The sequence below is a fragment of the Eschrichtius robustus genome, chromosome 6 (genome assembly GCF_028021215.1).
Source record: "Eschrichtius robustus isolate mEscRob2 chromosome 6, mEscRob2.pri, whole genome shotgun sequence".
Lineage (NCBI taxonomy): Eukaryota > Metazoa > Chordata > Mammalia > Artiodactyla > Eschrichtiidae > Eschrichtius > Eschrichtius robustus.
This window is the reverse complement of record NC_090829.1, coordinates 30440034-30457966: the sequence shown is the minus strand read 5'-3', so window position 1 is coordinate 30457966 and position 17933 is coordinate 30440034. Positions and strand designations below refer to the sequence as shown.

At 41.4% G+C, this 17933-nt stretch overlaps 1 pseudogene; it reads left to right on the top strand.

Annotated features, from left to right (window-relative positions):
* The window catches only part of LOC137765843 (protein Jumonji pseudogene), an 84170-nt pseudogene that overhangs the window by 3965 nt on the left and 62272 nt on the right, over positions 1 to 17933 (top strand).

The following is a 17933-nucleotide window of genomic DNA, read 5'->3' as shown; positions in this document are numbered from 1 at the left end:
ACAGAGCAATGAATTACAAAGTAACACGCTCACATGGAGGATGAAATCTGTGGGGGAAAAGGGTTCCAAGGTGATGAAGCCATCTTAGCCAACAGGAAAATGTCACGATCTGATGCATTCACAAATTTGTCCCTCGCTGTGTCCTCGTTTTTAGTGGTAGGAACTCAAAAGCTTGAAACATGTGGTGAATGGTGTTTACAGCACACTTGGGTGAAAAACTATCAGCTCAAAAAAAGTCATACAAGTAAATATCTTGTGTTTATATCCGCGTGGAAATCATATGTTGTATCTAAAGATGTGCACCATCAATCAATTCCTTCCCTTTGTGTACATATGCTACTCCCCCATTGAGAGGTAGAGCCTGTCCCTCTTCTTCCTTGAATCTGGGCTGGCCTGTAGTTGCTTTGTCATTGGAATCTGTCAGAAGACACTCTGGGTCCTTCCTAGGCTCAGGCTTTAAGATCATTGGCAGTTTCTGCTTCCTCTCTCTTGGAGCCTTAAGCCACCATGTAAGAAGTCTAGGCTGCTCTACTGGAGACAGGTGTCATGTAGAGGAGCACTGAGACACCAGATAAATCAGTGAAGAAGCTGTCTGGGATGCCCAGCCCAGACAGGCCTTCAGATGACTCAGCACGAAGTGCCATTGTGTGAGAACAAGGCAGCTAGGCTGAGTCAACCCACAGAACCACAAAGGTCAATAATACATTGTTGTTTTAAGATGCTACATTTTGGCGTGGTTTTGGCAATAGGTAACCAGTAATCATCTCTAACATCCAGGACCTATAAGGAGGTAGCTTGTGCTCCACAAATGCTTCTTAAGTCAAAATTGAATTGAACTGTCTTTTGCAGAACAAACCAGATCTTGCCAAAATTCACTGTGGCTTTTTGTAAGGGGCACTGGGGAAAATTTGCAGGATAGAGGGAATTGTCTTGCATGCTCCTGTTGGAAGTGTGTGACATGACAGTGATTAGGGAAGACTAATATTTATTGAGGCTCTATTGTGAGCCAGGGACAGTACCATGCACTTGACGTATGCTATCCACCGTCATTCTCAATACTATTAAAAGGAGGTGATATAATCATCCCCAATGTATTGATGAGAAAACTGAGGCCACAGAGTTGCTGTATGGCAGGGCCCAGTTGGTAGATCTGTTTGATTTCAATGCCAGTTACCTTGCCTAGAATGTGCATGTCTATCTGGAGGAGAGTCCACAGAAGTCACCTATGGAAATTCTTGAAAAGTTCCTATGATGCGGTGGCAGATTCTTAGGAATCTGTGTCACCCAGGTCAGAGCTGCAGGAGGCTCCAGCAGCTGTCTGAAAGCTAGAACATTCCCAGATCTTGGAGGAGGCCAAGGGAAACATTCATGGGGTATGGAGAGGTGAGGAGGCCAGCAGAGAAGTGACCTGCCACATTCCTTCAGACCTCCAACCTGGCAGGAGGCTGCCTTCCTTGAATGCCACTCCCAAACCTCCCAGGGAGAGCAGGTTCCACCCTCAGCCCAGATGTTTCCCCTGGGGGGAGGTGTAGGAGCTGGGGGAGGCGGGTGAAGGCACCTGTGGTGAAAAGCTCTGGTTCCATCAATCTTCCCCTTAGCTTTAGAAGCTAAGTGCTCAGCTTTGCAACACCATGGCTTAGACTTTAGAAACCTCAGCATTCTTCAGTGCAGAATTGGCAGTTGTCATCCTAGTTTAGGGCTTGCACAGGGGGTATGTGTTGAATATGCTGAAGACATTCTTTAGGGATCTCCTACCTCCCTGGGTGGTGTTTTCCTTTCTGAGGGCTTAGCCTCCTGCTTCCTGCTTTTAGCTGTCTTTTCTCCTCTCTCTCCACAATTAGGTCCAGGAAAGAAAAACACAGAAAGTCTCTGTCCCATCCTGTGGAGTTGGGAATCTCCTTGGGAAGAGCCTCAAAAGGAGGAACTCAATGTTTGTTGACTGAATTAAGTAATGTTACGTTGTCCATCTGGAAAGAGAAGTAAAGTTATCCTCAAAAGGACTCAAAACACCACTGCAGACCAGGGAAACTAGTATTGAGTGCCTACTGTGTCCCAAGTATTATACTAAGCATATTTGTTCAATTCTTACAAAAATTCTGCGTGGTAAGTATTACTTTATTTACATTTTACAGATTAAGAAACTGAATATCAAGAAGTTAAATAATTTCTAAGTAGCCTTTGGTAGTTTTTAATCACCTTAAGTTTATGGTATGGTCTGTTACTGTAAATACTGTCTTTTCTAGGCTCTCATATAAATGGAATCATACAGTATGTTTTCTTTTGTTTGCAGTTTGTTTTCCTGAGTTTAATGTTTTCTTTTGTTTTTGCCTGCGTTGGGTCTTCGTTGCTGCACACGGGTTTTCTCTAGTTGCGGCGAGTGGGGTTGTGGTGCGCAGGCTTCTCATTACCGTGGCTTCTCTTTTTGTGGCACACGGGCCCTAGGCGCGTGGGCTTCAGTAGTTGTGGCGCACAGGCTTAGTCGTTCCGTGTCATGTGGGATCTTCCCAGACTGGGGATTGAACCAGTGTCCCCTGCATTGGCAGACAGATTCTTAACCTTGGCGCCACCAGGGAAGTCTGAGTTTAGTGGTTTTAGTTTCATCTATATTGTTGCAGATAACAGAAGTTTGTTTCTTTTTATTGCCAAGTAGCATTCCATTGTATGAATACAGCAGTATGTTTATCATTCTCCTGCTGTTTTCAGTTTTTGACTACCATGAATATGTATTAGTTATCTATTGCTGTGTAACAAATTACCATAAAACTTAGTGACTTAAAAGGGAAACATTTAGGGGACTTCCCTGGTGGCACAGTGGATAAGACTCCCTGCTCCCAATGCAGGGGGCCTGGGTTTGATTCCTGGTCAGGGAACTAGAGCCCACATGCACACCACAACTAAATGTTTGCATGCCACAACTAAGGAGCCCACCTGCCACAACAAAGGAGCCCATGTGCTGCAACTAAGGAGCCAGCAAGCTGCCACTAAAGGAGCCCTGGAGCCACAACTAAGGAGCCCGCCTGCTGTAACTAAGACCTGGTGCAACCAAATAAATATTTTTTAAAAAATAAAAGAAAATAAAAGGGAAACATTTATTATGTCACAGTTTCTGTGGGTCAGGAATTCGGGTCTAGCTTACCTGGGTGCTTCTGCCTCAAGGTCTCTCATGAAGTTGTAATTAAGGTGTTGGCCAGACTGCTTGTCCCCATGCTCACGGTTATTGGGAGGATTCAGTTACTTGTGGGCTGCTGGACCAAGAGCCTTAGTTCCTCCCTGGCTGTTGGCCAGAGGTGTCCTTCAGTTCCGTGACATGTGGCCTCTTCATAGGGAAGATCATACATATAACATGTACACTGGCTTCATCAGAGCAAACAGGGAAGAGAGCAAGAGAGAGTAAAGAATACCAAAATCAGTGTTTTTGTGGCCTACTCTCATCACTTTTGCCATATTCTCTCTCTTCTTTAAAAAATTTTTTCTTCATTTTTTTAAAATTGAAATATGGTTGATTTACAATATCGTGTCAGTTTCAGGTGTACAGCACGGCGATTCAGCTTTACATATATGTGTATATATATTCCTTTTCAGATTCTTTTCCCTTTTTGATTATTACAAAATATTGAGTATAGCTCCCCGTGTGATACAGCAGGTCCTTGTTGGTCATCTATTTTATATATGGTAGTGTGTGTATGTTAATCCCAAACTCCTAATTAATCCCTCCTCCCACCCCCTTTTCCCCTTTGGTAACCGTAGGTTTGCTCTCTATGTCTGTGAGTATCCTTCTGTTTTAGAAATAAGTCCATTTGTATCTTTTTTTTTTTAAAGATTCCACATATAAACGATATCATACGATATTTGTCTTTCTCTGTCTGACTTACTTTACTTAGTGTGATAATCTAAGTCCATCCATGTTGCTGTAGCCATATTCTCTTTGTTAGAGGTAAGTCATAGGTTCAGCCCACCCTCCAGGAGACGGTATTAACAAAGGAATGAATTCTAGGAGGTGGGAATCATTGGGATCCATGTTAGAGGCTGCCTACCAGAGAACATGACTGCTATGAACTTTTGTGTACATGTTTTTGTGTGGACATGTTTTCATTTCTCTTGGGTAAATACCTAGGAATGGAATTGCTAGGTCATATGGACGCTTTGGCAGAAATTGTCAAGTTATTTTCTCTAGTGGTTGTATCATGTACAACCCCACCAGCAATATATGAGAACTCCAGTGCCTCTCCAAGCTTGGCAGCACCTTGTATTGTGAGTCTTTTTAATTTCAGCCACTCTAAGGGATATAAAATGATATATCCTTGAGGTTTTAGTTTGCATTTCTCTGATAATTAATGGTGTTGAGCATTTTTAATGTGCTTATTGGCCACTTGTATATATCTTCTTTCGTGAAGTGTCTGTTCAAATCTTTTACCCATTTTCTATTCAGTTGTCTTCTTATTACTGAATTGCAAGAATTCTTTATATATTCAAGCTCCAAGTCATATATATGTATTGTGTGTATACATATATACATACATATACATATATGTACATACGTACTTGCTTTGGGAAATTTTAAAGGACAAAGTCACCACCCCCAAGGCTGGAGGACATCTCCAGGCTACGAACATGTGGTTACAGGGCTTGTTCTGTAGCCTAGCTCTTATAGCTCTGAGGGCAGCCCTCTGAGCCACTCGAACATGTAGCAGAAGTTCTCAGTCTAAAGCAAGCCGAAGGTTACCATCAGGCTGCTAATCCAGGCAGGGGTCAAGTCTTAGAGGCGTTTTATTGACTCTACTGTTAATTCATGGGCATCCATCAGGCAAATCACTCCTTTATATAATAACAGTATCAAGCCCGAGGGTCTGACGCATCATTTAATTAACATATCTGAAATCATTAATTTTGAGATTGAGCAAGCTAGTTCACGTGAAGATTGACAGATAGTTAGGCTTTGTTGGTCTGATTTTTATTTCTTTTTCAGTCATCATTTAACCACAGGGCATTTTCACACAGGCCATTTTGTATTTTTACAAAATGATTGTATGTGTCTCAATCATCTTTCACTAAAACATCATTAGATAGAATAATATGGAAGGGAAGGAGGAGAAGGAAAGGGGAAGGGAGAAGAGAGAAGTGGGGAGGGGCCCCTAAGGAGCTATGTGACTTAGGTAAGTCACAGGTTAAGTCAGAACTGAAGGGGAGGGCAGACAGACCTGGAAGTTTTTGTCTCCTCGGCAGGAATACTACATGTGTCTTTCTGAATCCAGGTAACATCACCGCAAGGTAACTGATTGAGAAATTCAAGTCAGGTGCTATTCAAGTCCTGTGCTTCCTTGGATGGGAGGGCGGGGAGGTTTGGAAGCTCTTCCACTTTCTTTGTCCTAGAGCTTGGCACCGGTGGTTGCATTGCTTTAAAAAAAATTACATCAAATATTCATTTCGGTCTCCATTTTTTTGAGGACCTAAGTGTCTCTGACTGTTCTACTCTTTTAGAATCCTCCCCCAGCCCACAGGCCTTCTCAAACAGCGTCCTCCTGCGGTTCTCACGAAGTTAGAACCTCAATAAAGCCTAGTTAATACCTATTCTGTGGCACTTATCGGCCTCCTCCAAGTGGCAGCGTTATTTATGCATTTCAAATAGTTATTTATGTAGGTATGATCACCACAAATCTCCTCCCTTCCAAATAATATCAACCAAGATTTATTTGGTTCTTAATAAGTCTCAAGTATCGTTCTAAGTGCTTGATATGAATAACATCATTTAGTTACCATAACAACCCTATGAGGTACATGATATTATTAACCCTTTACACAGATGGAGAAAAATAGGCACAAAAACTTGTCCAAGGTCACACTTTTAGGAGGTGGTAGGCTGGGATTCAAGCCCAGGCAGTCTGATTCCAGAGTCTTTAGTCCACTGTAATATTCTACCGTCCTAAAACAGAGTGAGACCCTGTGTCATCATCACTGAGTTACATAAACATCTATGGGATTGACTTAAATGAAAATTTGTGGAAAAGAATGCAGGCTATTGAGAACCACTGTATATTTTTATCTTACAGTGACTGGGCCATGATTTCAGGAAAATACTTGCAAATGAGACATGTGGGAAAATGACTGAAGATGAGAGAGCCAAATTAATGGAAAGAACTTTGAGTTGAGGGTCTGAAATCAGCTTAAAGTCCAACCCAGGACACTTAGCAGCTTAGAGTCCTCAGATAAAGCGCTTAGGCTGGTCAAGCCTCAGTTTTCTCCTCTGTCAAAGAGGACTAATATTTATACCCACTTCAAAAGGTTGTTGTGAAGATTAAATGAGGTAATATATGAATGTGTGTTTTATAAACGATAAAGCATTATAAATATTTGCTTTAGTTTAAAATAAAATTACATGAGATTTTATATATATATATATATATATATATTTAAAACTACTAGAAACATTGAATAGAAAAAGAAAAACATGTTGTCCTCTTGGTTAAAAATATAATTTCAAGTCCAAGGATAGTGACTTTGAGAGCCTTCAGCAAGTCTTATATTTTATACATCAGATGTCTGGAACAGTTTCCAACTTAGCAATTAGACTCAGAATTCAGATTTCAACAGCAGTTTTATTGCAGTGGGGTCAGCTGAAGAGGATGAGGTAGAAGCAGTTTTTCTAACTCCTTTCTAAGACAACATTTTAGTTTTAATTTATTTAATCATCATCATGTTTAAACAAAACTATGTTCATCTAGAAAAGACCCACAGATCTGTTTGCCCATATCTATAAGAAAGCCCCCTTGAAAATACTTCATTTGGCCTCCCTTCTTGGGAAGGGAGCAACGAATAGAAAAGCCATAATGTTTAAACTGTGATCTCATCTCTATCCGAAGAATTGTTAGGACCAAAATGGCATCCTCTTTACAACAGATAATTTTTTGTTCTTCAATTTGTTTTCTCCACCTGGAAAGTAATCATTTCAGGAACTGTGAAGTCCTAAAGGGAAAGTATATTAGAACCATCATGAAGTAGAGAGACTTATTCATGGCCTGGGACATGCAATCTATATATGTCTGAGGAAGTTAAGAGATATGTAGTCCTGTAGACAGTAAAGAAGAACAGATAGCAATGGATTCTTAAGAAGTGTTCTGAGATGAACAAAATGCAACCTATGTGACATGGTGCCTCCCATTCCAGCCTGGAGTAGTGATCTCCCCTAACCTATCAAGGTGGGAGACAATCTACACTTTTGTTTTTACGATTTCTCATGCCTGAAGGTCTTCCCCTGGCCACTCCCAGGCCTTACCTCCCTGTCTCTCTCACTCTCTCCCTTCTTGCCAATAACCAAATGCGATCCCACACAAAAGAGCAAATACATAGTAGAGGATGCCTTTCTCCATCAAGGCTTGAAGTTAATGATAGGGACCACAGTAATCCTATCTCAGGCATCTTCCAGCAGGTCATGTACACACATATACAACCACACACGTTTGGATGTGTACACAGCAAAGTCTCAACATAAATCCTTCTTACTAAAGGGTTTCTCCTGCCTGTAGCAGATCAGAAGCCCTTTAAACTAGCGATTGCCTCAATTACAGTAATTAGGCAATGGATGCAGTCAAGCCCAACACAATCCACGGGAAAGGTCCATGGAGAAAATGTGCAAATGATCTTGGACAAAGAAATGACCTGCTTCATTTGTAAGAAACCTGATGTTCTCTGTGTTATGGGAGATATAGGTGATTTTCAAGGTAAATTTTGAAAATAAGCAAACTTCATCTAACGTGATGACTTTAGAAATCAGTCTGCCCCTTTCCATCTCAAATCTCCATCTACCTTTATGTCCTCCCCCCATGCCCTACCCCACTGTATCTTTATTAAAAAGGGAGGTAAGTATCCAAAGGGTATTTCAGATCAGGAAAAATAAACATCAAAATGCTTGCATGGGGCTTCCCTTGTGGCGCAGTGGTTGAGAGTCTGCCTGCCAATGCAGGGGACACGGGTTCGAGCCCTGGTCTGGGAAGATCCCACATGCCGCGGAGCAACTAGGCCCGTGAGCCACAACTACAGAGCCTGCACTCTAGAGCCTGTGCTCCGCAACAAGAGAGGCCACGATAGTGAGAGGCCCGCGCACCGCGATGAAGAGTGGCCCCCGCTCGCCGCAACTAGAGAAAGCCCTCACACAGAAACGAAGACCCAACACAGCCAAAAATAAATAAATAACTTAAAAAAATAATAATAATAACAAATGTTCAAGTACAATTGGTGTCTTTAAATATATATATATATATAATATTAGTTACATTAAAAAATGTAAAAAAAAATGCTTGCACGCAGAGAGATTTTTGTGTCTTATAAAAATTGAGCCCTTCTGAGAAGGACTGCCATGTGGCCGTGCACTGTGGCAAGGTGGACACCCACACCCATGGCAGTGGCTTCCCGGTGGGAAAATCAGAACCATTTTCAAGACACGGATGGAACCTTACCATCCTCCTCAATAACACCGGCTCCATCCCGCGTCACCTCGGTGCTTTGCCTGGAGTGACAATTCCCTGGCTAAATACTGGGATGGTCTTTTCTACCTCATGCTGGTCTCGAGACCAAAACCCCCTTCCTTACATTGACTACTTACACACTGCATTTGGTATTGCATTCTTGCTGAGGAGGAGAACAAGCTCGAGGACGTGGTGCACACCCTGTTGCAAGCCCACGGCACCCCCGGCCTGCAGATGCTCGAGAGCAACGTCAGGATCTCCCTGGAGGTGCTGTGCAGGGAGGGGGTCAAGGTACATACACAGGACGGTGCAACAGAGCGGCCAGTTCGTCGTCGTCTTCCCGCGATCCTTTGGGTCCAAAGCGTGCAGCGGCTACAGCGTCTGGGACCGTGCGCTTCGCCACCACCCAGTGGACCAGTATGGGCTTCGAGACAGTCAAGGAAATGAAGCGTCGCCATAGAGCTAAGCCATTCTCTATGGAGAAGTTACCCTACAAGATCACACAAGCGGAAGCGAAAAAGGAAAGCGGTTCCACTCTCAGTACCATCTCAGCCCTTCTGGACGAGCTCAGGGATACGGAGCTGCGGCAGCTGTTCGAGGCGGGCTGCAGCGCGGCTCCCGAGGGCAAGAAAAAGCCTCAGAAGTGGCTGCAGCTGGAGACCGCGGAGAGGAGGTGTCAGATCTGCCAGCCCTGCGCTATCTGTCCATGATCGCGCAGGAGAATGAGAACGTGGTGTTCTGCCTGGAGTGCGCCCTGCGCCACGTGGAGAAGCAGAAGTCCTGCGGCGGCCTGAAGCTCATGTACCGCCAGGACAAGGAACAAATTATCAGCCTGGTCAATCGGATCTGTGGCAAGGCATCTGGTAAAAACGGCAGCATCGAGAACTGTCTCGGTAAACCCATACCACACAGAGGGCCCAGCAAGAGAGGACGGTGGCCGGGTCGCCCTTCCGGCTCGCATCCTTCTCCTCGTGAAGATGCCAGCACAGCGGGCCAGGGGTATATATATATATAGTTTTGTAATTATTATATTCTAGTTTGGAGTACTTTCTGTAGGATACAAGCTGTCTTTGCACTAGCTCTAAAGAAGATTTTCTTCTGGTTTTAGAGACCTAATTTTGTTTTAGCATTAAACTGTTGAACTTTTTTTGTACTTAGAATACCTAGGTACTGCAGTCAGATTTTTGAAACTGCCCTATATTCACTCTTTTAAAACACCTGAGGGGCTGTGTTCATTTGTATCGCCCCTTGTGGCTGACAAAAGCCTTTTGGTTTGATTTTGTTTGTGGGTTTTTGTTTTTTTTTTTAATTGTTGGGGGAAAAGTGCTTCTTAACCCATTTTTGAAGAGGGTGAAGTTTGGAGAACAAATTTTAAAACCAGTCATGTGAGCAGCTTTTTTTCTAGAGAGGAAAAGGGATAGAACACACACACACAAAGCTTGAAAGAAATGGCTTTATTCTGGCTATCTTTTCTTCTGTCGCGTGCAAGGTGAGCTTGTGATTGTTAAAACCGGAGAATCCCCATTTTGTTTCTTTGGGCGGTTATGGCAGCTGCGGGCAAATGCTACTCCCTAACCATAGGCAAGATGGGGAGGTCGGAGTGACTAGGTTCTCTTTTCCAGCACATCACTCGGCATCTGTTTAAGGAAAAAAAGGAAAGAGAGAGAAGAAAAAGACTGCCTGCCTTGGAGGGGTCACGTGAGGGAAACCTATGCCTGGTTTCATTAGGAAATCCATTCTGTTATTTTTTGGTGCTGTTGGCTCTTTTATCAAAAAACCCTTCGGTAGCATCCTTAAGAAAAAAAAAAAAAGGAAAAAGTGATTGAAGCCGTAAGTACTTCTTTGTCATGGATGTGCGATCTTTCTAACATTCCATCTTCATCTCACTGCTTGCTGTTTTACACCTTCACAGGTCAGCATTAATCTTTCTTTTTTTTCTTTTTTTTTTTTACATCTAAGTTAATGTCTTTAATTATAATCAAATATTCATTCATGTATAAATTTTCAGTTGTCTCATAAATGTCATTTTTTTCCTGTTTGCTTATTTGAATCAGGATGCAGATAAGGTCCATACATTGTAATTGGTTGCTACGTCTCTTACATTTCTTTTTTTTTTTTTTTAAACATCTTTATTGGAGTATAATTGCTTTACAATGGTGTGTTAGTTTCTGCTTTATAACAGAGTGAATCAGCTATACATATACATATGTTCCCATATCTCCTCCCTCTTGCCTCTCCCTCCCACCCTCCCTATCCCACCCTTCTAGGTGGTCACAAACCACCGAGCTGATCTCCCTGTGCTATGCGGCTGCTTCCCACTAGCTATCTATTTTACGTTTTGTAGTGTATATATGTCCATGCCACTCTCTCACTTTGTCACAGCTTACCCTTCCCCCTCCCCATATCCTCAAGTCCATTCTGTAGTAGGTCTGTGTCTTTATTCCCGTCTTGCCCCAGGTTCTTCAAGACCTTTTTTTTTTCTTAGATTCCATATATGTGTTAGCATATGGTATTTGTTTTTCTCTTTCTGACTTACTTCACTCTGTATGACAGACTCTAGTGATCACATCTAGGGCCACTAGGAGGTCTGCCGTTCTTTTTTTTTTTTTAAATTAATTAATTAATTTATTTATTTATTTACTTTTGGCTGTGTTGGGTGTTCGTTTCTGTGCGAGGGCTTTCTCTAGTTGCGGCAAGCGGGGGCCACTCTACATCGCGGTGCGCGGGCCTGTCACTATCGTGGTCTCTCTTGTTGCGGAGCACAGGCTCCAGACGCGCAGGCTCAGTAGTTGTGGCTCACGGGCCCAGCTGCTCCGCGGCATGTGGGATCTTCCCAGACCAGGGCTCGAACCCGTGTCCCCTGCATTAGCAGGCAGATTCTCAACCACTGCGCCACCAGGGAAGCCCCTGCTGTTCTTTTTGAATGTGAAAATGTATCTGTGCTCATCTGGTCTATTTTTTCTCTTCATGTTGTAACAAAAACAAAAACAAAAACAAAAAAAGGAAAAAAATATCCTGTCCCTTTTGTACATAAGCCTTTACTTTGTTTTAAATATTTGAGCCTTTTTCTGGGTGGGGGAGGCGAAGAGGTGAGACGACGAGATGAAGAAAAGTCTTATACTTCAGTTTCTTCATCGGTTGGCTTGGATGCTTACAGGGTTTTTCTTGTAACATTTATAAGTGCTGCTTACATCACTGAACAACAGCAAAAAATAATAATGGAGTAGCTGTTGCCCTTCTTCAGTTGTGTTTGGAATAAAAAAGTGTGTGTGGAATAAAAAAGGGAAACTGTTTTCAAAATAAAAAAAAATTGAGCCCTCCTAGGCTCTATGAAGGTCTTTAAAGGATGGGTATCCTAGGAACCAACCTGTTCTTCCACCTGTTTTTTTCTCCTCAGTTCTCTTCCTCAAGCCCACCTATACAACTCTTCTTCCCTTCAAGTCTCTCATTCTAATGATGCTAGAAAAACTCTACTATGTGCCACTGCTTCAGCCCTCCAGTAACACCTCTGCATTTCTCTGAATGCCTGTTTTGTGTTTCCAAAGGATATGGCCCCATGCTACGAATGAGGATGAATGCTGCTCTCCTTATTACAGTTCAGACTCCCCTCCCATCAAAATGTGTCCCCATGGGGCAAAGCATTACATTTCTGTAAAGGAGTTATTTGCCTTAGTAGCATGAGTTTAGTCCTTCAGGAACTATAGGCACCCCCTTCCTCACCAATGGACCGAGAGACATGGCCTTGCCTGGCATTGTCATAGGAGAAGCCACATGAGCTGTCAGTGGTCTCTTTGCCCCTCTTTCTAATTGATGCCAGCTCCCATATGTCAACTTCAATTAGACTGTTTTGATTATAAGTCCCTTAATAGAATTGATAGTGCTGTGTGTGTGTATGTGTGTGTGTGTGTGTGTCTTCTCAAAGTGGGCGTGATATTCATCTCACCTTACATAGTTCATAGAGAGACTCTGGGACCCAAGTTGGTAGCCCTAGGACCAGCCCCTGGAAGCATCTAGCCAAGCCCTCACCTGGCCCACCGGAGTCCAGTGAGATTCTGGGTGACTCCTTTGCCCACTGCGTAGGAAATCACTGCTATCTCTCCCGTGGCTGATGCAGGACCCTCTTTCCTCCCTGTGAAATGCCTTACCCTCCTGCTATACAAACTCCATCTTTTCTGGGTCTTCCTGGAACTAAAGTTGTGACAATTTGGGGGACGGTGGTCTGGGTGATTTCCCCCATCTAGAGAACCAGCCATCCCATTGCCCTTCTCTACTTCAGAATGTAGGTCCCACCTACTCCTACCCTCCTTGAGCCTACAGGCAGTGTCCCTCCTCAAGGCCTAATGACCAGAAAAGGGAGGCCCCTGCCACACCAGGGTTAAACAGGAGAGCTGGTCATTGCTGGAGGTTTACCCCATCATGATAGGGGATGCCTGCTAGCGGGACGACACTGCCTGTTAGTCACAACCTCTCAATCATGTTTTGGGGCTTAGCATGGTAATTAAGGGCTCCACATCACACTGTGTTTGCCATAACCTTTGTTCCATTCTTGCCATTGATATCAGGCTTTCTCTTTTTCAACTCAGATAAGAACCTATGATGCATGTATTCGTAAGCAAAACTCCTTTTTGAAAAAGAGCTTGTGATGTCATCAGGTAAGAACTCAATCCACAGGCAACCAGTTTTAACTACTCAGAAGAAAGAGTTACAGTGTAACAATGTTTTCTACCTGTGTTTAAAATTTGAAGTTAGAGATTAGTGACCTTAACTGGAAGTTTAGGATCGTTGCTGTCACAGAGTTCGTAGCGCAACTGGTTATCTTCTTGTAAAGACTCAGCATCAGACAAGGCAGGAGAGACTGCAGTGTTGGTCAGTGCTTGTTATTTGCACAGTAAGGTCTAGACCCAGAACCAGAGAAGACAGTTGGGGAAGCTGACTTCATCAGACTGTATTTTTTGTTTTTCGGCTGCGAAGGATCTTCGTCGCTGCGCGCGGGCTTTCTCTAGATGCAGCGAACAGGGACTACTTTTCATTGCAGTGTGCAGGCTTCTCACTGCGGTGTCTTCTCTTGTTGCGAAGCACGGACTCTAGGCACGCGGGCTTCAATAGCTGCGGCAAGCAGGCTCAGTAATTGTGGCTCGCAGGCTCAGTAGCTGTGGCGCATGGGTTTAGTTGTTCTGAGGCATATGGGATCTTCCCAGACCAGGAATTAAACCCACGTCCCCTGCATTGGCAGGCGGATTCTTAACCACTGCGCCACCAGGGAAGTCCCAGAGACTGTATCTTATATTCCTATCACGCAGCCTTTTGGAAGGAAAAACAAATGAACAAGCTTCATTTTTCCCCATGTGCTTCAGGTAGCATTGCTGCTCTTTCTCTATACAAATCTCCATGTGGAAATTACTTTAGATACCAGTTAGGCCTGTGAATACATAGACAACGGCAATGTAGGAAGAGATGTATGTTTATTGCTGCTAAAAATAAGAAGAGTGAGCCACACCTCAAGATGACTAGAAACCATGGGGTGTAATCATCTCAGTGTTCTCTAATAAAAGCTAATTACTTCCTTCTGTTTAATGGCTTGTTTATCTTTGTAGCCTTCACTGATTACTGAAGGTTGGATGTAAAAATGTCATGTGGCTTGGGTGGCAGAATGCACCACATGCAATAAGATGGTTTGAACAGAAAAAAAAAACCTTTCTAATTAAGACCTGAGAGAAAAGTGTGTCTAAATCATAGGGAGATACAATTGGCAGCTTTCAGATCGCAAAGAGTCACATAAGCTAACACTTTAGCTTATTGAGTGATTTCAATGCTGTTATAAATGCTAAAATCTTTATTTTTTGAGGGGGACGTGGTATTGTTTTAATAAGACTCTAAATTATCTTTAGTCCTCTTACTCCTGGTTGAGAAATTTGAATGTGCTCTTCAACGGAATCAAAGTAGACATATCAAAATGTTAAGATACAAGAATGTTTTTGTTTTTTGGCTTTCTATTTTTCAGTAGTGGAATCTTCTTTTCGCATTTATTCTGTGTTACTTCCAAAGAAACCTCCACAGGAAATTAAAGATTTAGGGAAACCATGGTTACAATCATCAAAACAGGCACACAGAATTACCAACATATATTTTGAATACCTTCCAAAAATTTACCTTGCACGGCAGATTTCAATTATATGTAGCATAAGGCCATTTACTGTGAGCTCACCGTATAGCTGTGTGCCAACTAATATTAAATTGTAATTTCTAGAGCTGAAAATCTGGTGCCCCAGAGGCTGAACCTTGTGACTACATACTTAGCATTCTTATTTTGGAAGTGCCATGGTTTGGTTTGTAATCATGGGACTATGTATGGCGCATGCACTGGAAAGCAGCGGGCCCTCCTATCCAGTGTGGAAATTTATTACACTTTAAAGTATGCATGCGGGACTAGGAAAGAACAAAAGGAAAAAATAAATGAGTAGACAACATCTATAAGAGAAGATGAAAGGAGTTGGGATGGAGTTAGGTTCAGAGCTGAGAAGGCTAAGTCAGAAGTTCAGTTTTATGAAGGTTCTACCATTTTGTTGTTGTCTGTATTGGAAGAGCCACTTTTTCTTTCCAGAACTGTGTGCCTCCTGAAAGTCATGGCTCAGGGAGACCTCCATCTTGCTCTGTGGCACTATGGAAGAAGACTGTGACAGCTGTGCTGTATTGTGACATCAAGTACCAAGAAGGATGGGGCTTTAATGTGCAAGAGTAGATATAAAGCAATCTACTAGCTGGAGTCATGACTTTGTAGTGACTTAATGGATTTCATGTCTATGTTTAGGCTGTTTCATGTTCATTATCATAAGTATTACTGGGTGCCTACTGAGTGCATGGCATCCATGTAAATGAATGTATTAAAGGAGTATACAGGATTCCAACGTTTATTGAACGTCTTTGTTTTGCACTTTTTAATATTTACCCATGTAACCTGTGTAATTGCCTTGTGAAGTAGGTACTATTATTATTTCCATTTTAGAGATGAAAACTGTAAAGGCTAAACAGCAAAAATGATTAAATTATTTTAAAAAGCTAAATTACATTCCTAAAGTCACCTAAAGAGTAAATGGCATAATCTGGATTCAAACCCAGGCATTCTAGATCTAACTCTTGTGCTCTGGTCAGTTTTATATATATATATATATATATATATATATATATATATACACACACACATAGTTTTATATATATATATATATATATATATATATTTAAATTAATTAATTTATTTTTGGCTGTGTTAGGTCTTCGTTGCTGCGCGTGGGCTTTCTCTAGTTGTGGTGAGCGGGGCTACTCTTCGTTGCGGTGCGTGGGCTTCTCATTGCGGTGGCTTCTCTTGTTGCGGAGTGCGGGCTCTAGGAGCGCGGGCTTCAGAAGTTGTGGCTTGTGGGCTCTAGAGCACAGGTTCAGTAGTTGTGGCATACGGTTTCAGTTGCTGTGCGGCATGTGGGATCTTCCCGGACCAGGGCTCGAACCTGTGTCCCCTGCATTGGCAGGCGGATTCTTAACCACTGCACCACCAAGGAAGTCCTATATATGTATTTTTAATGACGGAGAGAGAGTAATTTAAAAATTTGTGTACACAATTGGATAAAATTTAGGTGAACTGTAGATGACTGTTCTGAAAGCCGATATTAATAATTGGTATGAGAATAGAATCTGTGAATTATCTCCTTAATAACCAACAATTACCTATTTTTTCCCCAGAACCTTTGTGATTCTTGTTCTACTTGTGAGACATAGTCTTGATGTTTTGAAAAGAAACCCCATACCCTCTCCTCTAGTTATTTTAAAGGGCGGTAATGACTATCATTGTAAATGTCATTGAACTTTGAAGTGTCACTAGCTTGGCGGAGAAAGCTCTGGTTCTAACGTAAGACCAGAGAAGGCACCTGACTTCCGGGGAAGATAAGGTCTAGAGATAAAGCCCCAGAAGAACATTTATAGATAGGAATTCAAAATAGTTACAATGAATTGTGAGATAACTCGGTACCACCTGCTTTTAGAGATACTTTTCACTTCTGTACTATCACAGTCTGTGAACTTTACCCATCTTGTCTTCCTTGGGCTGTTAAAGCAGTATTAAGGGGAAAAAAAATTCAAACTATATAAAATATAAGCAGATATCCAACAAAAATAAAAGTTCACATTGTGTCATATATGTTTGTTTATTGTTTGTTTTGGAAATGAAATGAAACTTTATTAATAAAATTGCAGTCCCCTTCTTACCTTTCCCCAGTTCTAATTCCCTTCTTCCCTCTCTAGAGTAAATGCTATCACAGATCTGGTGTGTATCTTTTAAGTTTACATTTTCATATATTTTTCTGTTTGTATATGTAATGAAACAATATATATAATATTCTTCTTGTGTTTTTTAACACTTTTACATAAATATTATATTATGCATATCCTTTTGCACCTTTTTCATTTGATTAGATTAAGATCTAATCATAATGACATAGATAGAGTTCATTCATTTTAACTGTTGTATGAGATTACCATATCAACAAAACACTTATTATTAATGCATTTTCCTGACCATGGACATATAGAATGTTCCTAATTTCTGTCTTGAAAAAAATGTATTAATAAATATCTTTGCCCTGATTTTTTACCCTTATGCACTCACAAGAGAATTTTTCTAGGGTACATACCTAGAAATGGATATGCTGGGGAAGAAGATATGTGCATTTTCAGTTTTACTAGAAGTTTACAAATTGTTACAATGGTTGATCTAATTTACACTTTCATCATAAGTATGTTAAAAATTTTGTCTCTCCAACAGTATTCAGATTTTTAAGATTTTGTTAATCTGATGGTATCTCAAAACCTAACTTTATTTAAAGAGAATATAAAACCACTACATAATTAGCCTTATTATAACTATAAAGTATTATCAGGTGAGAAATTAGAATTTCAGTTCCTTCTTGCTTAGATTTTCCTATGCTTTACATTCTGATGATTTTTGGCAAACTACAAGAAAATATATTAATTTCCTGCTAAGAACATCTATAAGTGACTATTCAGCTAGAAGTAGTGCAAGTAAACAACCTAGTACAAAACAAAATTTTGTTTCAGATGAAATAAAGTAAAACATGTTCATTGTAGAAACATTAGAAAATGCAGAATGCAATAAAGAAGACAATGGAAATCACTCAAAACCCCTCCATCAAAGACAAGCACTGAGAGACTTGTCAGGTGTCTTTTTCTATGCATATAAATACATGGAGAGGTTTTTTTTCTTTTTCCCAAAAATAGATTTAAAAAGAACATGAGCATGAACAATGTATTGTGAGCATTTCTAAATCATTAAATACTCTTATAAAACATGGTCTTTAATGACTGTGTATTTCTCCATCAGATGAAGGTAGCACATTTTATGTAATGAATTCCCTAGTGGTGGACATCTCTGATTTTTCTCTCGGAGAAATCCCTAGAAGTGGCATTCCT